At 47.5% G+C, this 16,270-nt stretch overlaps 42 non-coding genes across 42 annotated transcripts; 28 read left to right on the top strand and 14 right to left on the bottom strand.

Moving 5' to 3' along the window:
• TRNAN-GUU (transfer RNA asparagine (anticodon GUU)) lies at positions 1-74 on the bottom strand. Its single transcript has one exon. It is a non-coding gene; the product is annotated as a tRNA-Asn (tRNA).
• An 852-nt stretch (positions 75-926) lies between these two features.
• TRNAA-AGC (transfer RNA alanine (anticodon AGC)) lies at positions 927-999 on the top strand. The gene has a single exon. It is a non-coding gene; the product is annotated as a tRNA-Ala (tRNA).
• Positions 1,000-1,091: 92 nt separating this feature from the next.
• Positions 1,092-1,178, top strand: TRNAY-GUA (transfer RNA tyrosine (anticodon GUA)). Its single transcript is given in 2 exon segments — positions 1,092-1,128; positions 1,143-1,178. It is a non-coding gene; the product is annotated as a tRNA-Tyr (tRNA).
• Positions 1,179-1,409: 231 nt separating this feature from the next.
• TRNAN-GUU (transfer RNA asparagine (anticodon GUU)) lies at positions 1,410-1,483 on the bottom strand. The gene has a single exon. It is a non-coding gene; the product is annotated as a tRNA-Asn (tRNA).
• Positions 1,484-1,934: 451 nt separating this feature from the next.
• TRNAG-UCC (transfer RNA glycine (anticodon UCC)) lies at positions 1,935-2,006 on the top strand. Its single transcript has one exon. It is a non-coding gene; the product is annotated as a tRNA-Gly (tRNA).
• Positions 2,007-2,338: 332 nt separating this feature from the next.
• On the top strand, positions 2,339-2,411 carry TRNAA-AGC (transfer RNA alanine (anticodon AGC)). Its single transcript has one exon. It is a non-coding gene; the product is annotated as a tRNA-Ala (tRNA).
• A 92-nt stretch (positions 2,412-2,503) lies between these two features.
• TRNAY-GUA (transfer RNA tyrosine (anticodon GUA)) lies at positions 2,504-2,590 on the top strand. The gene is given in 2 exon segments: positions 2,504-2,540; positions 2,555-2,590. It is a non-coding gene; the product is annotated as a tRNA-Tyr (tRNA).
• Positions 2,591-2,821: 231 nt separating this feature from the next.
• TRNAN-GUU (transfer RNA asparagine (anticodon GUU)) lies at positions 2,822-2,895 on the bottom strand. The gene has a single exon. It is a non-coding gene; the product is annotated as a tRNA-Asn (tRNA).
• Positions 2,896-3,346: 451 nt separating this feature from the next.
• TRNAG-UCC (transfer RNA glycine (anticodon UCC)) lies at positions 3,347-3,418 on the top strand. The gene has a single exon. It is a non-coding gene; the product is annotated as a tRNA-Gly (tRNA).
• Positions 3,419-3,754: 336 nt separating this feature from the next.
• TRNAA-AGC (transfer RNA alanine (anticodon AGC)) lies at positions 3,755-3,827 on the top strand. Its single transcript has one exon. It is a non-coding gene; the product is annotated as a tRNA-Ala (tRNA).
• A 92-nt stretch (positions 3,828-3,919) lies between these two features.
• Positions 3,920-4,006, top strand: TRNAY-GUA (transfer RNA tyrosine (anticodon GUA)). Its single transcript is given in 2 exon segments — positions 3,920-3,956; positions 3,971-4,006. It is a non-coding gene; the product is annotated as a tRNA-Tyr (tRNA).
• Positions 4,007-4,171: 165 nt separating this feature from the next.
• TRNAN-GUU (transfer RNA asparagine (anticodon GUU)) lies at positions 4,172-4,245 on the bottom strand. Its single transcript has one exon. It is a non-coding gene; the product is annotated as a tRNA-Asn (tRNA).
• Positions 4,246-4,448: 203 nt separating this feature from the next.
• TRNAY-GUA (transfer RNA tyrosine (anticodon GUA)) lies at positions 4,449-4,535 on the top strand. The gene is given in 2 exon segments: positions 4,449-4,485; positions 4,500-4,535. It is a non-coding gene; the product is annotated as a tRNA-Tyr (tRNA).
• A 231-nt stretch (positions 4,536-4,766) lies between these two features.
• TRNAN-GUU (transfer RNA asparagine (anticodon GUU)) lies at positions 4,767-4,840 on the bottom strand. The gene has a single exon. It is a non-coding gene; the product is annotated as a tRNA-Asn (tRNA).
• Positions 4,841-5,291: 451 nt separating this feature from the next.
• TRNAG-UCC (transfer RNA glycine (anticodon UCC)) lies at positions 5,292-5,363 on the top strand. The gene has a single exon. It is a non-coding gene; the product is annotated as a tRNA-Gly (tRNA).
• A 332-nt stretch (positions 5,364-5,695) lies between these two features.
• TRNAA-AGC (transfer RNA alanine (anticodon AGC)) lies at positions 5,696-5,768 on the top strand. The gene has a single exon. It is a non-coding gene; the product is annotated as a tRNA-Ala (tRNA).
• Positions 5,769-5,860: 92 nt separating this feature from the next.
• TRNAY-GUA (transfer RNA tyrosine (anticodon GUA)) lies at positions 5,861-5,947 on the top strand. The gene is given in 2 exon segments: positions 5,861-5,897; positions 5,912-5,947. It is a non-coding gene; the product is annotated as a tRNA-Tyr (tRNA).
• Positions 5,948-6,178: 231 nt separating this feature from the next.
• TRNAN-GUU (transfer RNA asparagine (anticodon GUU)) lies at positions 6,179-6,252 on the bottom strand. Its single transcript has one exon. It is a non-coding gene; the product is annotated as a tRNA-Asn (tRNA).
• Positions 6,253-6,703: 451 nt separating this feature from the next.
• TRNAG-UCC (transfer RNA glycine (anticodon UCC)) lies at positions 6,704-6,775 on the top strand. The gene has a single exon. It is a non-coding gene; the product is annotated as a tRNA-Gly (tRNA).
• A 122-nt stretch (positions 6,776-6,897) lies between these two features.
• TRNAN-GUU (transfer RNA asparagine (anticodon GUU)) lies at positions 6,898-6,971 on the bottom strand. The gene has a single exon. It is a non-coding gene; the product is annotated as a tRNA-Asn (tRNA).
• An 859-nt stretch (positions 6,972-7,830) lies between these two features.
• TRNAA-AGC (transfer RNA alanine (anticodon AGC)) lies at positions 7,831-7,903 on the top strand. The gene has a single exon. It is a non-coding gene; the product is annotated as a tRNA-Ala (tRNA).
• Positions 7,904-7,995: 92 nt separating this feature from the next.
• On the top strand, positions 7,996-8,082 carry TRNAY-GUA (transfer RNA tyrosine (anticodon GUA)). The gene is given in 2 exon segments: positions 7,996-8,032; positions 8,047-8,082. It is a non-coding gene; the product is annotated as a tRNA-Tyr (tRNA).
• A 231-nt stretch (positions 8,083-8,313) lies between these two features.
• TRNAN-GUU (transfer RNA asparagine (anticodon GUU)) lies at positions 8,314-8,387 on the bottom strand. The gene has a single exon. It is a non-coding gene; the product is annotated as a tRNA-Asn (tRNA).
• Positions 8,388-8,838: 451 nt separating this feature from the next.
• Positions 8,839-8,910, top strand: TRNAG-UCC (transfer RNA glycine (anticodon UCC)). The gene has a single exon. It is a non-coding gene; the product is annotated as a tRNA-Gly (tRNA).
• Positions 8,911-9,032: 122 nt separating this feature from the next.
• TRNAN-GUU (transfer RNA asparagine (anticodon GUU)) lies at positions 9,033-9,106 on the bottom strand. Its single transcript has one exon. It is a non-coding gene; the product is annotated as a tRNA-Asn (tRNA).
• An 859-nt stretch (positions 9,107-9,965) lies between these two features.
• Positions 9,966-10,038, top strand: TRNAA-AGC (transfer RNA alanine (anticodon AGC)). Its single transcript has one exon. It is a non-coding gene; the product is annotated as a tRNA-Ala (tRNA).
• A 92-nt stretch (positions 10,039-10,130) lies between these two features.
• TRNAY-GUA (transfer RNA tyrosine (anticodon GUA)) lies at positions 10,131-10,217 on the top strand. Its single transcript is given in 2 exon segments — positions 10,131-10,167; positions 10,182-10,217. It is a non-coding gene; the product is annotated as a tRNA-Tyr (tRNA).
• A 231-nt stretch (positions 10,218-10,448) lies between these two features.
• TRNAN-GUU (transfer RNA asparagine (anticodon GUU)) lies at positions 10,449-10,522 on the bottom strand. The gene has a single exon. It is a non-coding gene; the product is annotated as a tRNA-Asn (tRNA).
• Positions 10,523-10,973: 451 nt separating this feature from the next.
• On the top strand, positions 10,974-11,045 carry TRNAG-UCC (transfer RNA glycine (anticodon UCC)). The gene has a single exon. It is a non-coding gene; the product is annotated as a tRNA-Gly (tRNA).
• A 336-nt stretch (positions 11,046-11,381) lies between these two features.
• TRNAA-AGC (transfer RNA alanine (anticodon AGC)) lies at positions 11,382-11,454 on the top strand. The gene has a single exon. It is a non-coding gene; the product is annotated as a tRNA-Ala (tRNA).
• Positions 11,455-11,546: 92 nt separating this feature from the next.
• Positions 11,547-11,633, top strand: TRNAY-GUA (transfer RNA tyrosine (anticodon GUA)). The gene is given in 2 exon segments: positions 11,547-11,583; positions 11,598-11,633. It is a non-coding gene; the product is annotated as a tRNA-Tyr (tRNA).
• A 231-nt stretch (positions 11,634-11,864) lies between these two features.
• Positions 11,865-11,938, bottom strand: TRNAN-GUU (transfer RNA asparagine (anticodon GUU)). The gene has a single exon. It is a non-coding gene; the product is annotated as a tRNA-Asn (tRNA).
• Positions 11,939-12,798: 860 nt separating this feature from the next.
• Positions 12,799-12,871, top strand: TRNAA-AGC (transfer RNA alanine (anticodon AGC)). The gene has a single exon. It is a non-coding gene; the product is annotated as a tRNA-Ala (tRNA).
• A 92-nt stretch (positions 12,872-12,963) lies between these two features.
• TRNAY-GUA (transfer RNA tyrosine (anticodon GUA)) lies at positions 12,964-13,050 on the top strand. The gene is given in 2 exon segments: positions 12,964-13,000; positions 13,015-13,050. It is a non-coding gene; the product is annotated as a tRNA-Tyr (tRNA).
• A 165-nt stretch (positions 13,051-13,215) lies between these two features.
• On the bottom strand, positions 13,216-13,289 carry TRNAN-GUU (transfer RNA asparagine (anticodon GUU)). The gene has a single exon. It is a non-coding gene; the product is annotated as a tRNA-Asn (tRNA).
• Positions 13,290-13,492: 203 nt separating this feature from the next.
• On the top strand, positions 13,493-13,579 carry TRNAY-GUA (transfer RNA tyrosine (anticodon GUA)). The gene is given in 2 exon segments: positions 13,493-13,529; positions 13,544-13,579. It is a non-coding gene; the product is annotated as a tRNA-Tyr (tRNA).
• Positions 13,580-13,810: 231 nt separating this feature from the next.
• On the bottom strand, positions 13,811-13,884 carry TRNAN-GUU (transfer RNA asparagine (anticodon GUU)). Its single transcript has one exon. It is a non-coding gene; the product is annotated as a tRNA-Asn (tRNA).
• An 866-nt stretch (positions 13,885-14,750) lies between these two features.
• Positions 14,751-14,823, top strand: TRNAA-AGC (transfer RNA alanine (anticodon AGC)). Its single transcript has one exon. It is a non-coding gene; the product is annotated as a tRNA-Ala (tRNA).
• Positions 14,824-14,915: 92 nt separating this feature from the next.
• TRNAY-GUA (transfer RNA tyrosine (anticodon GUA)) lies at positions 14,916-15,002 on the top strand. The gene is given in 2 exon segments: positions 14,916-14,952; positions 14,967-15,002. It is a non-coding gene; the product is annotated as a tRNA-Tyr (tRNA).
• A 231-nt stretch (positions 15,003-15,233) lies between these two features.
• TRNAN-GUU (transfer RNA asparagine (anticodon GUU)) lies at positions 15,234-15,307 on the bottom strand. Its single transcript has one exon. It is a non-coding gene; the product is annotated as a tRNA-Asn (tRNA).
• Positions 15,308-15,758: 451 nt separating this feature from the next.
• On the top strand, positions 15,759-15,830 carry TRNAG-UCC (transfer RNA glycine (anticodon UCC)). Its single transcript has one exon. It is a non-coding gene; the product is annotated as a tRNA-Gly (tRNA).
• Positions 15,831-16,166: 336 nt separating this feature from the next.
• On the top strand, positions 16,167-16,239 carry TRNAA-AGC (transfer RNA alanine (anticodon AGC)). Its single transcript has one exon. It is a non-coding gene; the product is annotated as a tRNA-Ala (tRNA).
• The last annotated feature ends 31 nt before the right edge of the window (positions 16,240-16,270 follow it).

Genomic DNA, 16,270 nt, shown 5'->3' on the forward strand with positions numbered 1-16,270 from the left:
CGTCCCTGGGTGGGCTTGAACCACCAACCTTTCGGTTAACAGCCGAACGCGCTAACCGATTGCGCCACAGAGACAACGGTGCTGCATGCTCGTGACTAGGCACAAGCGAAAACCCAAATGCTGGTCTCCAGGTGGACTTCAGCCCATAACAATCGGCTTTTAAGCTAAACTTGCTGAAACGGCAGAGACCGCCTTCCCGCTAGCAGCTTGACAGAAACCAGAGGGTAGTTATGCTTCTCATCTCCTTTACAGACAGAAGCAGAGTGGCGCAGCGGAAGCGTGCTGGGCCCATAACCCAGAGGTCGATGGATCAAAACCATCCTCTGCTAAGCAATCAATTTTACTGTTTCCACCATTGTAATTGAGGCAAGTTCGTTTCTAGGCCAACGCATTGTTCCTCTTCTTTGGAGGTGTTTTAAGGTCTTTGTGAACGAATTTTGCTCTTCATGATAGCAGAAGTAGTCAGTCTAAGCCATGCGAATCACAGACGTCACCGACATCACCGACATCACAGCTGTCACAGAAGCGTTGGTGGTATAGTGGTAAGCATAGCTGCCGTCCAAGCAGTTGACCCGGGTTCGATTCCCGGCCAACGCATTTCTTTCAAGGTTTTGTCACCTGTCTCCTATGCTTGCTCTTTCATGGTAAAAAATTTTGCAGCTTGAAGCACCCTTTCAGCTCCTTACATTACAATGCTCCTCCCATTACAATGCTCCTCCCAAAAGGGTCCCATGGCTCTAGAGCCTCATCTGCTACATAACAACTTTCTTGTCCTAAGTATTAAGCCACGCGAAGCTCTGTAAACATCCCAGTCTTAGTCTTCTAATGTCAAAAATATTTTGACACTTAAAAAAAAAAAAAAAAAGTTTCAAACAGTTACAGAGATTGATCAGTGGATTGCGTGGCTAAATGCGTGGGTCAGACATGGGGGATTAGCTCAAATGGTAGAGCGCTCGCTTAGCATGCGAGAGGTAGCGGGATCGATGCCCGCATCCTCCAAAAACTTTTTGACTTTTTCAAACATCTTTTTAGCTAATGCTCATGGCACTCTTAGCCAAGCCAAAGAGTTGCACACACCCAGCTTTGCCAATCCTTCGATAGCTCAGCTGGTAGAGCGGAGGACTGTAGTAGAACAATCGGCAATCCTTAGGTCGCTGGTTCGATTCCGGCTCGAAGGACATTTTTTTGGGGGGTATGTTTTCATTTGGGATGTTTCAAGCTGCTGAAACACACACACTTCCGCTGACCCCTACTCTTAACACTAGAAACACCCTTTCCAGAGAGGTCTCCCGTCAACATTGGGACTTTAAAACAGGCACAGAGACCAAGCTTTCAGTTGAGAGCACATCTAAGGCTCGCCAAAGAACCACCTTTAGCTGTGACGTGCAACCAAATCAAAAAGGGGACCTCGTCCCTGGGTGGGCTTGAACCACCAACCTTTCGGTTAACAGCCGAACGCGCTAACCGATTGCGCCACAGAGACAACGGTGCTGCATGCTCGTGACTAGGCACAAGCGAAAACCCAAATGCTGGTCTCCAGGTGGACTTCAGCCCATAACAATCGGCTTTTAAGCTAAACTTGCTGAAACGGCAGAGACCGCCTTCCCGCTAGCAGCTTGACAGGAACCAGAGGGTAGTTATGCTTCTCATCTCCTTTACAGACAGAAGCAGAGTGGCGCAGCGGAAGCGTGCTGGGCCCATAACCCAGAGGTCGATGGATCGAAACCATCCTCTGCTAAGCAATCAATTTTACTGTTTCCACCATTGTAATTGAGGCAAGTTCGTTTCTAGGCCAACGCATTGTTCCTCTTCTTTGGAGGTGTTTTAAGGTCTTTGTGAACGAATTTTGCTCTTCATGATAGCAGAAGTAGTCAGTCTAAGCCATGCGAATCACAGACGTCACCGACATCACCGACATCACAGCTGTCAAAGAAGCGTTGGTGGTATAGTGGTAAGCATAGCTGCCTTCCAAGCAGTTGACCCGGGTTTGATTCCCGGCCAACGCATTTCTTTCAAGGTTTTGTCACCTGTCTCCTATGCTTGCTCTTTCATGGTAAAAAATTTTGCAGCTTGAAGCACCCTTTCAGCTCCTTACATTACAATGCTCCTCCCATTACAATGCTCCTCCCAAAAGGGTCCCATGGCTCTAGAGCCTCATCTGCTACATAACAACTTTCTTGTCCTAAGTATTAAGCCACGCGAAGCTCTGTAAACATCCCAGTCTTAGTCTTCTAATGTCAAAAATATTTTGACACTTAAAAAAAAAAAAAAAAAAAAGTTTCAAACAGTTACAGAGATTGATCAGTGGATTGCGTGGCTAAATGCGTGGGTCAGACATGGGGGATTAGCTCAAATGGTAGAGCGCTCGCTTAGCATGCGAGAGGTAGCGGGATCGATGCCCGCATCCTCCAAAAACTTTTTGACTTTTTCAAACATGTTTTTAGCTAATGCTCATGGCACTCTTAGCCAAGCCAAAGAGTTGCACACACCCAGCTTTGCCAATCCTTCGATAGCTCAGCTGGTAGAGCGGAGGACTGTAGTAGAACAATCGGCAATCCTTAGGTCGCTGGTTCGATTCCGGCTCGAAGGACATTTTTTTGGGGGGTATGTTTTCATTTGGGATGTTTCAAGCTGCTGAAACACACACACTTCCGCTGACCCCTACTCTTAACACTAGAAACACCCTTTCCAGAGAGGTCTCCCGTCAACATTGGGACTTTAAAACAGGCACAGAGACCAAGCTTTCAGTTGAGAGCACATCTAAGGCTCGCCAAAGAACCACCTTTAGCTGTGACGTGCAACCAAATCAAAAAGGGGACCTCGTCCCTGGGTGGGCTTGAACCACCAACCTTTCGGTTAACAGCCGAACGCGCTAACCGATTGCGCCACAGAGACAACGGTGCTGCATGCTCGTGACTAGGCACAAGCGAAAACCCAAATGCTGGTCTCCAGGTGGACTTCAGCCCATAACAATCGGCTTTTAAGCTAAACTTGCTGAAACGGCAGAGACCGCCTTCCCACTAGCAGCTTGACAGGAACCAGAGGGTAGTTATGCTTCTCATCTCCTTTACAGACAGAAGCAGAGTGGCGCAGCGGAAGCGTGCTGGGCCCATAACCCAGAGGTCGATGGATCGAAACCATCCTCTGCTAAGCAATCAATTTTACTGTTTCCACCATTGTAATTGAGGCAAGTTCGTTTCTAGGCCAACGCATTGTTCCTCTTCTTTGGAGGTGTTTTAAGGTCTTTGTGAACGAATTTTGCTCTTCATGATAGCAGAAGTAGTCAGTCTAAGCCATGCGAATCACAGATGTCACCGACATCACCGACATCACAGCTGTCACAGAAGCGTTGGTGGTATAGTGGTAAGCATAGCTGCCTTCCAAGCAGTTGACCCGGGTTCGATTCCCGGCCAATGCATTTCTTTCAAGGTTTTGTCACCTGTCTCCTATGCTTGCTCTTTCATGGTAAAAAATTTTGCAGCTAGAAGCACCCTTTCAGCTCCTTACATTACAATGCTCCTCCCATTACAATGCTCCTCCCAAAAGGGTCCCATGGCTCTAGAGCCTCATCTGCTACATAACAACTTTCTTGTCCTAAGTATTAAGCCACGCGAAGCTCTGTAAACATCCCAGTCTTAGTCTTCTAATGTCAAAAATATTTTGACACTTAAAAAAAAAAAAAAAAAAAAAAAAGTTTCAAACAGTTACAGAGATTGATCAGTGGATTGCGTGGCTAAATGCGTGGGTCAGACATGGGGGATTAGCTCAAATGGTAGAGCGCTCGCTTAGCATGCGAGAGGTAGCGGGATCGATGCCCGCATCCTCCAAAAACTTTTTGACTTTTTCAAACATCTTTTTAGCTAATGCTCATGGCACTCTTAGCCAAGCCAAAGAGTTGCACACACCCAGCTTTGCCAATCCTTCGATAGCTCAGCTGGTAGAGCGGAGGACTGTAGTAGAACAATCGGCAATCCTTAGGTCGCTGGTTCGATTCCGGCTCGAAGGACATTTTTTTGGGGGGTATGTTTTCATTTGGGATGTTTCAAGCTGCTGAAACACACACACTTCCGCTGACCCCTACTTTTAACACTAGAAACACCCTTTCCAGAGAGGTCTCCCGTCAACATTGGGACTTTAGCTGTGACGTGCAACCAAATCAAAAAGGGGACCTCGTCCCTGGGTGGGCTTGAACCACCAACCTTTCGGTTAACAGCCGAACGCGCTAACCGATTGCGCCACAGAGACAACGGTGCTGCATGCTCGTGACTAGGCACAAGCGAAAACCCAAATGCTGGAATCGAACCCGGGTCAACTGCTTGGAAGGCAGCTATGCTTACCACTATACCACCAACACTTCTTTGACAGCTGTGATGTCGGTGATCTTTTTAGCTAATGCTCATGGCACTCTTAGCCAAGCCAAAGAGTTGCACACACCCAGCTTTGCCAATCCTTCGATAGCTCAGCTGGTAGAGCGGAGGACTGTAGTAGAACAATCGGCAATCCTTAGGTCGCTGGTTCGATTCCGGCTCGAAGGACATTTTTTTGGGGGGTATGTTTTCATTTGGGATGTTTCAAGCTGCTGAAACACACACACTTCCGCTGACCCCTACTCTTAACACTAGAAACACCCTTTCCAGAGAGGTCTCCCGTCAACATTGGGACTTTAAAACAGGCACAGAGACCAAGCTTTCAGTTGAGAGCACATCTAAGGCTCGCCAAAGAACCACCTTTAGCTGTGACGTGCAACCAAATCAAAAAGGGGACCTCGTCCCTGGGTGGGCTTGAACCACCAACCTTTCGGTTAACAGCCGAACGCGCTAACCGATTGCGCCACAGAGACAACAGTGCTGCATGCTCGTGACTAGGCACAAGCGAAAACCCAAATGCTGGTCTCCAGGTGGACTTCAGCCCATAACAATCGGCTTTTAAGCTAAACTTGCTGAAACGGCAGAGACCGCCTTCCCGCTAGCAGCTTGACAGGAACCAGAGGGTAGTTATGCTTCTCATCTCCTTTACAGACAGAAGCAGAGTGGCGCAGCGGAAGCGTGCTGGGCCCATAACCCAGAGGTCGATGGATCGAAACCATCCTCTGCTAAGCAATCAATTTTACTGTTTCCACCATTGTAATTGAGGCAAGTTCGTTTCTAGGCCAACGCATTGTTCCTCTTCTTTGGAGGTGTTTTAAGGTCTTTGTGAACGAATTTTGCTCTTCATGATAGCAGAAGTAGTCAGTCTAAGCCATGCCAATCACAGACGTCACCGACATCACCGACATCACAGCTGTCAAAGAAGCGTTGGTGGTATAGTGGTAAGCATAGCTGCCTTCCAAGCAGTTGACCCGGGTTCGATTCCCGGCCAACGCATTTCTTTCAAGGTTTTGTCACCTGTCTCCTATGCTTGCTCTTTCATGGTAAAAAATTTTGCAACTTGAAGCACCCTTTCAGCTCCTTACATTACAATGCTCCTCCCATTACAATGCTCCTCCCAAAAGGGTCCCATGGCTCTAGAGCCTCATCTGCTACATAACAACTTTCTTGTCCTAAGTATTAAGCCACGCGAAGCTCTGTAAACATCCCAGTCTTAGTCTTCTAATGTCAAAAATATTTTGACACTTAAAAAAAAAAAAAAAAAAAAGTTTCAAACAGTTACAGAGATTGATCAGTGGATTGCGTGGCTAAATGCGTGGGTCAGACATGGGGGATTAGCTCAAATGGTAGAGCGCTCGCTTAGCATGCGAGAGGTAGCGGGATCGATGCCCGCATCCTCCAAAAACTTTTTGACTTTTTCAAACATCTTTTTAGCTAATGCTCATGGCACTCTTAGCCAAGCCAAAGAGTTGCACACACCCAGCTTTGCCAATCCTTCGATAGCTCGGCTGGTAGAGCGGAGGACTGTAGTAGAACAATCGGCAATCCTTAGGTCGCTGGTTCGATTCCGGCTCGAAGGACATTTTTTTGGGGGGTATGTTTTCATTTGGGATGTTTCAAGCTGCTGAAACACACACACTTCCGCTGACCCCTACTCTTAACACTAGAAACACCCTTTCCAGAGAGGTCTCCCGTCAACATTGGGACTTTAAAACAGGCACAGAGACCAAGCTTTCAGTTGAGAGCACATCTAAGGCTCGCCAAAGAACCACCTTTAGCTGTGACGTGCAACCAAATCAAAAAGGGGACCTCGTCCCTGGGTGGGCTTGAACCACCAACCTTTCGGTTAACAGCCGAACGCGCTAACCGATTGCGCCACAGAGACAACGGTGCTGCATGCTCGTGACTAGGCACAAGCGAAAACCCAAATGCTGGTCTCCAGGTGGACTTCAGCCCATAACAATCGGCTTTTAAGCTAAACTTGCTGAAACGGCAGAGACCGCCTTCCCACTAGCAGCTTGACAGGAACCAGAGGGTAGTTATGCTTCTCATCTCCTTTACAGACAGAAGCAGAGTGGCGCAGCGGAAGCGTGCTGGGCCCATAACCCAGAGGTCGATGGATCGAAACCATCCTCTGCTAAGCAATCAATTTTACTGTTTCCACCATTGTAATTGAGGCAAGTTCGTTTCTAGGCCAACGCATTGTTCCTCTTCTTTGGAGGTGTTTTAAGGTCTTTGTGAACGAATTTTGCTCTTCATGATAGCAGAAGTAGTCAGTCTAAGCCATGCGAATCACAGACGTCACCGACATCACCGACATCACAGCTGTCAAAGAAGCGTTGGTGGTATAGTGGTAAGCATAGCTGCCTTCCAAGCAGTTGACCCGGGTTTGATTCCCGGCCAACGCATTTCTTTCAAGGTTTTGTCACCTGTCTCCTATGCTTGCTCTTTCATGGTAAAAAATTTTGCAGCTAGAAGCACCCTTTCAGCTCCTTACATTACAATGCTCCTCCCATCAAAAAGGGGACCTCGTCCCTGGGTGGGCTTGAACCACCAACCTTTCGGTTAACAGCCGAACGCGCTAACCGATTGCGCCACAGAGACAACGGTGCTGCATGCTCGTGACTAGGCACAAGCGAAAACCCAAATGCTGGTCTCCAGGTGGACTTCAGCCCATAACAATCGGCTTTTAAGCTAAACTTGCTGAAACGGCAGAGACCGCCTTCCCGCTAGCAGCTTGACAGAAACCAGAGGGTAGTTATGCTTCTCATCTCCTTTACAGACAGAAGCAGAGTGGCGCAGCGGAAGCGTGCTGGGCCCATAACCCAGAGGTCGATGGATCGAAACCATCCTCTGCTAAGCAATCAATTTTACTGTTTCCACCATTGTAATTGAGGCAAGTTCGTTTCTAGGCCAACGCATTGTTCCTCTTCTTTGGAGGTGTTTTAAGGTCTTTGTGAACGAATTTTGCTCTTCATGATAGCAGAAGTAGTCAGTCTAAGCCATGCGAATCACAGACGTCACCGACATCACCGACATCACAGCTGTCACAGAAGCGTTGGTGGTATAGTGGTAAGCATAGCTGCCGTCCAAGCAGTTGACCCGGGTTCGATTCCCGGCCAACGCATTTCTTTCAAGGTTTTGTCACCTGTCTCCTATGCTTGCTCTTTCATGGTAAAAAATTTTGCAGCTTGAAGCACCCTTTCAGCTCCTTACATTACAATGCTCCTCCCATTACAATGCTCCTCCCAAAAGGGTCCCATGGCTCTAGAGCCTCATCTGCTACATAACAACTTTCTTGTCCTAAGTATTAAGCCACGCGAAGCTCTGTAAACATCCCAGTCTTAGTCTTCTAATGTCAAAAATATTTTGACACTTAAAAAAAAAAAAAAAAAAAAAAAAGTTTCAAACAGTTACAGAGATTGATCAGTGGATTGCGTGGCTAAATGCGTGGGTCAGACATGGGGGATTAGCTCAAATGGTAGAGCGCTCGCTTAGCATGCGAGAGGTAGCGGGATCGATGCCCGCATCCTCCAAAAACTTTTTGACTTTTTCAAACATCTTTTTAGCTAATGCTCATGGCACTCTTAGCCAAGCCAAAGAGTTGCACACACCCAGCTTTGCCAATCCTTCGATAGCTCAGCTGGTAGAGCGGAGGACTGTAGTAGAACAATCGGCAATCCTTAGGTCGCTGGTTCGATTCCGGCTCGAAGGACATTTTTTTGGGGGGTATGTTTTCATTTGGGATGTTTCAAGCTGCTGAAACACACACACTTCTGCTGACCCCTACTCTTAACACTAGAAACACCCTTTCCAGAGAGGTCTCCCGTCAACATTGGGACTTTAAAACAGGCACAGAGACCAAGCTTTCAGTTGAGAGCACATCTAAGGCTCGCCAAAGAACCACCTTTAGCTGTGACGTGCAACCAAATCAAAAAGGGGACCTCGTCCCTGGGTGGGCTTGAACCACCAACCTTTCGGTTAACAGCCGAACGCGCTAACCGATTGCGCCACAGAGACAACGGTGCTGCATGCTCGTGACTAGGCACAAGCGAAAACCCAAATGCTGGTCTCCAGGTGGACTTCAGCCCATAACAATCGGCTTTTAAGCTAAACTTGCTGAAACGGCAGAGACCGCCTTCCCACTAGCAGCTTGACAGGAACCAGAGGGTAGTTATGCTTCTCATCTCCTTTACAGACAGAAGCAGAGTGGCGCAGCGGAAGCGTGCTGGGCCCATAACCCAGAGGTCGATGGATCGAAACCATCCTCTGCTAAGCAATCAATTTTACTGTTTCCACCATTGTAATTGAGGCAAGTTCGTTTCTAGGCCAACGCATTGTTCCTCTTCTTTGGAGGTGTTTTAAGGTCTTTGTGAACGAATTTTGCTCTTCATGATAGCAGAAGTAGTCAGTCTAAGCCATGCGAATCACAGACGTCACCGACATCACCGACATCACAGCTGTCAAAGAAGCGTTGGTGGTATAGTGGTAAGCATAGCTGCCTTCCAAGCAGTTGACCCGGGTTTGATTCCCGGCCAACGCATTTCTTTCAAGGTTTTGTCACCTGTCTCCTATGCTTGCTCTTTCATGGTAAAAAATTTTGCAGCTAGAAGCACCCTTTCAGCTCCTTACATTACAATGCTCCTCCCATCAAAAAGGGGACCTCGTCCCTGGGTGGGCTTGAACCACCAACCTTTCGGTTAACAGCCGAACGCGCTAACCGATTGCGCCACAGAGACAACGGTGCTGCATGCTCGTGACTAGGCACAAGCGAAAACCCAAATGCTGGTCTCCAGGTGGACTTCAGCCCATAACAATCGGCTTTTAAGCTAAACTTGCTGAAACGGCAGAGACCGCCTTCCCGCTAGCAGCTTGACAGAAACCAGAGGGTAGTTATGCTTCTCATCTCCTTTACAGACAGAAGCAGAGTGGCGCAGCGGAAGCGTGCTGGGCCCATAACCCAGAGGTCGATGGATCGAAACCATCCTCTGCTAAGCAATCAATTTTACTGTTTCCACCATTGTAATTGAGGCAAGTTCGTTTCTAGGCCAACGCATTGTTCCTCTTCTTTGGAGGTGTTTTAAGGTCTTTGTGAACGAATTTTGCTCTTCATGATAGCAGAAGTAGTCAGTCTAAGCCATGCGAATCACAGACGTCACCGACATCACCGACATCACAGCTGTCACAGAAGCGTTGGTGGTATAGTGGTAAGCATAGCTGCCGTCCAAGCAGTTGACCCGGGTTCGATTCCCGGCCAACGCATTTCTTTCAAGGTTTTGTCACCTGTCTCCTATGCTTGCTCTTTCATGGTAAAAAATTTTGCAGCTTGAAGCACCCTTTCAGCTCCTTACATTACAATGCTCCTCCCATTACAATGCTCCTCCCAAAAGGGTCCCATGGCTCTAGAGCCTCATCTGCTACATAACAACTTTCTTGTCCTAAGTATTAAGCCACGCGAAGCTCTGTAAACATCCCAGTCTTAGTCTTCTAATGTCAAAAATATTTTGACACTTAAAAAAAAAAAAAAAAAAAAAAAAGTTTCAAACAGTTACAGAGATTGATCAGTGGATTGCGTGGCTAAATGCGTGGGTCAGACATGGGGGATTAGCTCAAATGGTAGAGCGCTCGCTTAGCATGCGAGAGGTAGCGGGATCGATGCCCGCATCCTCCAAAAACTTTTTGACTTTTTCAAACATCTTTTTAGCTAATGCTCATGGCACTCTTAGCCAAGCCAAAGAGTTGCACACACCCAGCTTTGCCAATCCTTCGATAGCTCAGCTGGTAGAGCGGAGGACTGTAGTAGAACAATCGGCAATCCTTAGGTCGCTGGTTCGATTCCGGCTCGAAGGACATTTTTTTGGGGGGTATGTTTTCATTTGGGATGTTTCAAGCTGCTGAAACACACACACTTCCGCTGACCCCTACTCTTAACACTAGAAACACCCTTTCCAGAGAGGTCTCCCGTCAACATTGGGACTTTAAAACAGGCACAGAGACCAAGCTTTCAGTTGAGAGCACATCTAAGGCTCGCCAAAGAACCACCTTTAGCTGTGACGTGCAACCAAATCAGAAAGGGGACCTCGTCCCTGGGTGGGCTTGAACCACCAACCTTTCGGTTAACAGCCGAACGCGCTAACCGATTGCGCCACAGAGACAACGGTGCTGCATGCTCGTGACTAGGCACAAGCGAAAACCCAAATGCTGGTCTCCAGGTGGACTTCAGCCCATAACAATCGGCTTTTAAGCTAAACTTGCTGAAACGGCAGAGACCGCCTTCCCGCTAGCAGCTTGACAGGAACCAGAGGGTAGTTATGCTTCTCATCTCCTTTACAGACAGAAGCAGAGTGGCGCAGCGGAAGCGTGCTGGGCCCATAACCCAGAGGTCGATGGATCGAAACCATCCTCTGCTAAGCAATCAATTTTACTGTTTCCACCATTGTAATTGAGGCAAGTTCGTTTCTAGGCCAACGCATTGTTCCTCTTCTTTGGAGGTGTTTTAAGGTCTTTGTGAACGAATTTTGCTCTTCATGATAGCAGAAGTAGTCAGTCTAAGCCATGCGAATCACAGACGTCACCGACATCACCGACATCACAGCTGTCAAAGAAGCGTTGGTGGTATAGTGGTAAGCATAGCTGCCTTCCAAGCAGTTGACCCGGGTTCGATTCCCGGCCAACGCATTTCTTTCAAGGTTTTGTCACCTGTCCCCTATGCTTGCTCTTTCATGGTAAAAAATTTTGCAGCTAGAAGCACCCTTTCAGCTCCTTACATTACAATGCTCCTCCCATTACAATGCTCCTCCCAAAAGGGTCCCATGGCTCTAGAGCCTCATCTGCTACATAACAACTTTCTTGTCCTAAGTATTAAGCCACGCGAAGCTCTGTAAACATCCCAGTCTTAGTCTTCTAATGTCAAAAATATTTTGACACTTAAAAAAAAAAAAAAAAAAAAAAAAGTTTCAAACAGTTACAGAGATTGATCAGTGGATTGCGTGGCTAAATGCGTGGGTCAGACATGGGGGATTAGCTCAAATGGTAGAGCGCTCGCTTAGCATGCGAGAGGTAGCGGGATCGATGCCCGCATCCTCCAAAAACTTTTTGACTTTTTCAAACATCTTTTTAGCTAATGCTCATGGCACTCTTAGCCAAGCCAAAGAGTTGCACACACCCAGCTTTGCCAATCCTTCGATAGCTCAGCTGGTAGAGCGGAGGACTGTAGTAGAACAATCGGCAATCCTTAGGTCGCTGGTTCGATTCCGGCTCGAAGGACATTTTTTTGGGGGGTATGTTTTCATTTGGGATGTTTCAAGCTGCTGAAACACACACACTTCCGCTGACCCCTACTCTTAACACTAGAAACACCCTTTCCAGAGAGGTCTCCCGTCAACATTGGGACTTTAAAACAGGCACAGAGACCAAGCTTTCAGTTGAGAGCACATCTAAGGCTCGCCAAAGAACCACCTTTAGCTGTGACGTGCAACCAAATCAAAAAGGGGACCTCGTCCCTGGGTGGGCTTGAACCACCAACCTTTCGGTTAACAGCCGAACGCGCTAACCGATTGCGCCACAGAGACAACGGTGCTGCATGCTCGTGACTAGGCACAAGCGAAAACCCAAATGCTGGTCTCCAGGTGGACTTCAGCCCATAACAATCGGCTTTTAAGCTAAACTTGCTGAAACGGCAGAGACCGCCTTCCCGCTAGCAGCTTGACAGGAACCAGAGGGTAGTTATGCTTCTCATCTCCTTTACAGACAGAAGCAGAGTGGCGCAGCGGAAGCGTGCTGGGCCCATAACCCAGAGGTCGATGGATCGAAACCATCCTCTGCTAAGCAATCAATTTTACTGTTTCCACCATTGTAATTGAGGCAAGTTCGTTTCTAGGCCAACGCATTGTTCCTCTTCTTTGGAGGTGTTTTAAGGTCTTTGTGAACGAATTTTGCTCTTCATGATAGCAGAAGTAGTCAGTCTAAGCCATGCGAATCACAGACGTCACCGACATCACCGACATCACAGCTGTCAAAGAAGCGTTGGTGGTATAGTGGTAAGCATAGCTGCCTTCCAAGCAGTTGACCCGGGTTCGATTCCCAGCCAACGCATTTCTTTCAAGGTTTTGTCACCTGTCCCCTATGCTTGCTCTTTCATGGTAAAAAATTTTGCAGCTAGAAGCACCCTTTCAGCTCCTTACATTACTATGCTCCTCCCATTACAATGCTCCTCCCAAAAGGGTCCCATGGCTCTAGAGCCTCATCTGCTACATAACAACTTTCTTGTCCTAAGTATTAAGCCACGCGAAGCTCTGTAAACATCCCAGTCTTAGTCTTCTAATGTCAAAAATATTTTGACACTTAAAAAAAAAAAAAAAAAAAAAAAAAGTTTCAAACAGTTACAGAGATTGATCAGTGGATTGCGTGGCTAAATGCGTGGGTCAGACATGGGGGATTAGCTCAAATGGTAGAGCGCTCGCTTAGCATGCGAGAGGTAGCGGGATCGATGCCCGCATCCTCCAAAAACTTTTTGACTTTTTCAAACATCTTTTTAGCTAATGCTCATGGCACTCTTAGCCAAGCCAAAGAGTTGCACACACCCAGCTTTGCCAATCCTTCGATAGCTCAGCTGGTAGAGCGGAGGACTGTAGTAGAACAATCGGCAATCCTTAGGTCGCTGGTTCGATTCCGGCTCGAAGGACATTTTTTTGGGGGGTATGTTTTCATTTGGGATGTTTCAAGCTGCTGAAACACACACACTTCCGCTGACCCCTACTCTTAACACTAGAAACACCCTTTCCAGAGAGGTCTCCCGTCAACATTGGGACTTTAGCTGTGACGTGCAACCAAATCAAAAAGGGGACCTCGTCCCTGGGTGGGCTTGAACCACCAACCTTTCGGTTAACAGCCGAACGCGCTAACCGATTGCGCCACAGAGACAACGGTGCTGCATGCTCGTGACTAGGCACAAGCGAAAACCCAAATGCTGGAATCGAACCCGGGTCAACTGCTTGGAAGGCAGCTATGCTTACCACTATACCACCAACGCTTCTTTGACAGCTGTGATGTCGGTGATCTTTTTAGCTAATGCTCATGGCACTCTTAGCCAAGCCAAAGAGTTGCACACACCCAGCTTTGCCAATCCTTCGATAGCTCAGCTGGTAGAGCGGAGGACTGTAGTAGAACAATCGGCAATCCTTAGGTCGCTGGTTCGATTCCGGCTCGAAGGACATTTTTTTGGGGGGTATGTTTTCATTTGGGATGTTTCAAGCTGCTGAAACACACACACTTCCGCTGACCCCTACTCTTAACACTAGAAACACCCTTTCCAGAGAGGTCTCCCGTCAACATTGGGACTTTAAAACAGGCACAGAGACCAAGCTTTCAGTTGAGAGCACATCTAAGGCTCGCCAAAGAACCACCTTTAGCTGTGACGTGCAACCAAATCAAAAAGGGGACCTCGTCCCTGGGTGGGCTTGAACCACCAACCTTTCGGTTAACAGCCGAACGCGCTAACCGATTGCGCCACAGAGACAACGGTGCTGCATGCTCGTGACTAGGCACAAGCGAAAACCCAAATGCTGGTCTCCAGGTGGACTTCAGCCCATAACAATCGGCTTTTAAGCTAAACTTGCTGAAACGGCAGAGACCGCCTTCCCGCTAGCAGCTTGACAGGAACCAGAGGGTAGTTATGCTTCTCATCTCCTTTACAGACAGAAGCAGAGTGGCGCAGCGGAAGCGTGCTGGGCCCATAACCCAGAGGTCGATGGATCGAAACCATCCTCTGCTAAGCAATCAATTTTACTGTTTCCACCATTGTAATGGAGGCAAGTTCGTTTCTAGGCCAACGCATTGTTCCTCTTCTTTGGAGGTGTTTTAAGGTCTTTGTGAACGAATTTTGCTCTTCATGATAGCAGAAGTAGTCAGTCTAAGCCATGCGAATCACAGACGTCACCGACATCACCGACATCACAGCTGTCACAGAAGCGTTGGTGGTATAGTGGTAAGCATAGCTGCCGTCCAAGCAGTTGACCCGGGTTCGATTCCCGGCCAACGCATTTCTTTCAAGGTTTTGTCACCTGTCTCCTATGCTTGCTCTTTCATGGTAAAAAATTTTGCAGCTTGAAGCACCCTTTCAGCTCCTTACATTACAATGCTCCTCCCATTACAATGCTCCTCCCAAAAGGGTCCCATGGCTCTAGAGCCTCATCTGCTACATAACAACTTTCTTGTCCTAAGTATTAAGCCACGCGAAGCTCTGTAAACATCCCAGTCTTAGTCTTCTAATGTCAAAAATATTTTGACACTTAAAAAAAAAAAAAAAAAAAAAAAAAAAAAAAGTTTCAAACAGTTACAGAGATTGATCAGTGGATTGCGTGGCTAAATACGTGGGTCAGACATGGGGGATTAGCTCAAATGGTAGAGCGCTCGCTTAGCATGCGAGAGGTAGCGGGATCGATGCCCGCATCCTCCAAAAACTTTTTGACTTTTTCAAACATCTTTTTAGCTAATGCTCATGGCACTCTTAGCCAAGCCAAAGAGTTGCACACACCCAGCTTTGCCAATCCTTCGATAGCTCAGCTGGTAGAGCAGAGGACTGTAGTAGAACAATCGGCAATCCTTAGGTCGCTGGTTCGATTCCGGCTCGAAGGACATTTTTTTGGGGGGTATGTTTTCATTTGGGATGTTTCAAGCTGCTGAAACACACACACTTCCGCTGACCCCTACTCTTAACACTAGAAACACCCTTTCCAGAGAGGTCTCCCGTCAACATTGGGACTTTAAAACAGGCACAGAGACCAAGCTTTCAGTTGAGAGCACATCTAAGGCTCGCCAAAGAACCACCTTTAGCTGTGACGTGCAACCAAATCAAAAAGGGGACCTCGTCCCTGGGTGGGCTTGAACCACCAACCTTTCGGTTAACAGCCGAACGCGCTAACCGATTGCGCCACAGAGACAACGGTGCTGCATGCTCGTGACTAGGCACAAGCGAAAACCCAAATGCTGGTCTCCAGGTGGACTTCAGCCCATAACAATCGGCTTTTAAGCTAAACTTGCTGAAACGGCAGAGACCGCCTTCCCGCTAGCAGCTTGACAGAAACCAGAGGGTAGTTATGCTTCTCATCTCCTTTGCAGACAGAAGCAGAGTGGCGCTGCGGAAGCGTGCTGGGCCCATAACCCAGAGGTCGATGGATCGAAACCATCCTCTGCTAAGCAATCAATTTTACTGTTTCCACCATTGTAATTGAGGCAAGTTCGTTTCTAGGCCAACGCATTGTTCCTCTTCTTTGGAGGTGTTTTAAGGTCTTTGTGAACGAATTTTGCTCTTCATGATAGCAGAAGTAGTCAGTCTAAGCCATGCGAATCACAGATGTCACCGACATCACCGACATCACAGCTGTCACAGAAGCGTTGGTGGTATAGTGGTAAGCATAGCTGCCTTCCAAGCAGTTGACCCGGGTTCGATTCCCGGCCAATGCATTTCTTTCAAGGTTTTGTCACCTGTCTCCTATGCTTGCTCTTTCATGGTAAAAAATTTTGCAGCTAGAAGCACCCTTTCAGCTCCTTACATTACAATGCTCCTCCCATTACAATGCTCCTCCCAAAAGGGTCCCATGGCTCTAGAGCCTCATCTGCTACATAACAACTTTCTTGTCCTAAGTATTAAGCCACGCGAAGCTCTGTAAACATCCCAGTCTTAGTCTTCTAATGTCAAAAATATTTTGACACTTAAAAAAAAAAAAAAAAAAAAAAAAGTTTCAAACAGTTACAGAGATTGATCAGTGGATTGCGTGGCTAAATGCGTGGGTCAGACATGGGGGATTAGCTCAAATGGTAGAGCGCTCGCTTAGCATGCGAGAGGTAGCGGGATCGATGCCCGCATCCTCCAAAAACTTTTTGACTTTTTCAAACATCTTTTT

This window comes from Hyla sarda, chromosome 3 (genome assembly GCF_029499605.1).
Source record: "Hyla sarda isolate aHylSar1 chromosome 3, aHylSar1.hap1, whole genome shotgun sequence".
Lineage (NCBI taxonomy): Eukaryota > Metazoa > Chordata > Amphibia > Anura > Hylidae > Hyla > Hyla sarda.